The following is a 3,702-nucleotide window of genomic DNA, read 5'->3' on the forward strand; positions in this document are numbered from 1 at the left end:
TGCTATTTTGTTTTGAGTGTTGACTTTGTATCTAGCTATGCTGCTGAATTTGGTTCTTAACTCTACTAGTCTTTTGGTGGAGTTTTTGGGATCTTCTATGTAGCATACCATGTCATCTGCAAATAGTGATAATTTAACCTCTTCTTTTCCTATCCTTACTCTTTTTATTTCTCTTTTTTGTCTAATTGCTCTGGCTAACATTTCTAGAACTATATTGAATGGGAGACATGACAGTGGAAATCCTTATCTTGTTCCTGATTTTAGAGTGAAAGCTTTCAGTTTTTGTCCATTTAGTAGAATGCTGCTTGTTGGTTTGTCATAGATAGCTTTTATCAGATTGAGGTATATACCATTTATTCTGAGTTTCTGCGGGTTTTTGTTCTGTCATGAACAAGTGTTGGATTTTATTGAAAGCTTTATCTGTGTCTATTGAGATGATTATGTGATTTTTATCTTTGGCTCTGTTGATGTTGCGTATTACATTTATTGATTTGCATGTGCTAAACCATCCCCACATTCCTGGGATAAATCCCACTTAGTTACAATTTATAATCTTCTTGATGATTTACTGCATTCTATTTCCCAGTATTTTACTGAGAATTTTTGCATCAATATTGATTGGCAGATTGGCCAACTTTTTTGGTTGGGTCTTTCACTGATTTTGGTATCAGAATAATACTTGCCCCTAGGAATAAGTTAGGGAGAATTGCTTCCCTTTCAACTTCATTGAAGAGTTTGTGGCATGTAGGCATAAAATCTTCTCTAAATTTCTTGTAGAATTCAGCTGTGAATTCATCAGGACTTGGGCTTTTATTTATAGGTAGGTTTTTAAATCACACTTTCAATTTCAGTAGATGATACTGGCTTATTTAAAATTGTTATATCTTCTTGATTCAGCTTTGATAATTCACACATTTCTAGGAATCTTTCCATTTTTTCTGTTTTCCACCCTATGTGAGTAAACATTTTCAAAGTAGGAATTCATGATCATCTGTATTTCCAAGGGATCTGTAGTAATTTCAAACTTTTCATTCCAAATTGCATAAATTTGAATTTTTCTCTTTTTCTTGATAAGGTTGGCTAGAGCTTATCAATTTTGTTTATTCTTTCAAAGAACCAACTCTTAGTTTCATTAATTCTTTGTATTGTTTTCTCAGTCTCAACTGAGTTAATTTCTTCCCTGATCTTTGTAATTTCCTCACTTCTATGAGCTTTGGGCTTGAGTTGCTCTTCTTTTTCTAGAAGCTTGAGGTGCAGCTTTAGGTCGTTTATTTGTGCTCATTCTGCTTTTCTTGATGTGACAGTTCATTGCTGTATATTTTCCTCTTAGGGCCACTTTCATTGCATCCTACAGGTTTCAATATATTGTATCTGTATTTTAATTGAATTGTAGATCTTTAATTTCTTCTTTAATTTTATCTGTGACTCATTAGTTGTTCAAGGGATTGTTATTTAAATTCCACCTGTTCATGTAGTTTTTGAAGTTTCTTTCACCATTAATTTCCAATTTCAGGGCACTGTGGTCAGATAATATGCATAGGATACGTTCAACCCCTTTGTGTTTACTTCAGCATGTTCTATGGGGTAATATATGGTCTATTCTGGAAAATGACCCGTGTGCAGTTTAGAATAATGTGTATTCTGATGTTGTTGGGTGGAACACTAAATGTCTACTAAGTCCATTTGTTCACAGGTTTGATTAGTTGTTATTTCTTGTTATCTTTTTGTCTTGGTGATCTATCCCTTTGCAACAAAGGGGTATTAAGATCCCCTGTTACAAACATGTTATTGTGTATTTTTTTTCATGTCTATTAGTATTTGTTTTATAAGGTTGGGTACTCTTATATAGTTTGGTGCATATATATATTTATGATTGTTAGTTCTTCCTCTTGAATTTTTCCCATAACAAGTATATAGTGAACATCTTTATTTCTTTTGACCATTTTTGATTTGAAGTTCACATTGTCTGCAAACAGAATAGCTACCCCTGCATTTCTCTGGGTTCCTGTCACATTGATTATTGTTTTCCATAATTTGACTTTAGCCTATGAGTTTCTTTTTGAGTCATATATGATTCTTGTATACAACATATTGTTGGATCCTGTTTCTTGATCCATTGTGTCAACCTATTTCTTTTAATTGGTGAGTTGAGACCATTTACATTGATTGACATAACTGATACGTGCTGGCTTAACTTTGTCATGTTATTTTCCTATTGTTGGTTTCCTGCTTTTCCAGTTATTTAAGTGCTTGTCCTGCCTGGTGGTTTCTTTCTGTTGGTATTCTTGGAATTGTCATTTTTTTTTTCTCTCTTTAGAATGTCTTTCAGTAGGACTGGTTTGGTGGATATGAATTTCTTCAGTTGTTCTTTGTCATGGAAGTATCATTTCTCAATTAATTTTCAAAAAAAGGTTTCTGCGTACATCTATCTGGGTTGAAAAATGTTTTCATTCAGGGCTTGAAGTACTTTACTCCAAGATCATTTTAATTTAAGGGTTTGTGCTTAGAGGTCTGTAATGATTTTAATGGGCTTTCCTTGATAGATGAATTGTGTCTTTTCTCTTAACACATTTTAGTATTCTGTTTTTATGCTGAGTTTCTGAGATCTTAATTATTATATGTCTGGATGTAGATTTATTTTGGTTATGACTTTTTGGCATTCTATGTGCCTGACTTATCTGTATATCTGATTCTTTTCCCATGTTTGGGAAAATTTGTGCTATTACTTCTGTGAATAACTTTTTAAATGTCATTTGTGTTGACACCTGCATTTTCATTGATGCCTATCAATCTTATATTGTCTTTACTTCATCTTGAAGGTGTTGAATTATTTCATGCTCCATTATTGTTTCTTAAAAGTTCTTTGCTTTCATGATCGTTAGCTGTGATCTTGTCTTCCAAGGTCCAAAGGCCTAGCCTCAGCTTCATTAAAATGATTTCACCAGGTTACAGTGGAAATTTTCATTTCTTGGATATCTCTTTGAATTTGTTTCATGCATTCTATTTCTTTCTTATATTGTTCATTCAAGATTTCCATCAATTACTATAATATACGGAGTTATACTCAAATATTTCAAGGAAAGAGACACTATGGTAGCTACTGTTATGTCAGGTTATCTTGTGGTGAAACACTATGTTGCTTAAATTGTTCTGTTCTGACACAGTATATTATGTTTTTATGTTGTTATGTCCTCTTTTATCTTAATCTTCTTCTTTCTTTTAATTTTTTTAATAAAAAAGATTTCCATCATTTTCCTTTGTTCCTGTACTTTTGTTATTTATGTCTTCTCTAGCTATACTGAGCAACTCCCTTTTTAAGGCTGTTATCTCTTTCTTTACCTGAGACATTATTTCTAACCTGATTTCCTCTATATCCTCATGGGTTTGTTTCTTTATTTCACTTGCTATTTTTTCAGAAATTTCAGATGTATGATTTCTAATGTCCTTTATCTCAGTGACTCCTGTACTTATTCTTGATGAACTTGACATTTCAGATTGCATTTTGATTTTTCATTTTGTCATTTCCACCTTGTGGGTAAATGGTTTGGCCTTTTCAATCTCACTATTCTCTACTATCCATTGTGTGTGTCTTAAGATCCTACTGTGTGGCTGGTGTTTGTCCAATTGCTGGGTCTTACAATGAAGGAGAGGACCAGTCACTTGAATTACTCCTTTAGGGCTGTTGGATGAGTTCCAAATTCT

This window comes from Cavia porcellus, unplaced genomic scaffold (genome assembly GCF_034190915.1).
Source record: "Cavia porcellus strain 051 isolate PalLab524CR breed Dunkin Hartley unplaced genomic scaffold, mCavPor4.1 scaffold_31, whole genome shotgun sequence".
NCBI lineage: Eukaryota > Metazoa > Chordata > Mammalia > Rodentia > Caviidae > Cavia > Cavia porcellus.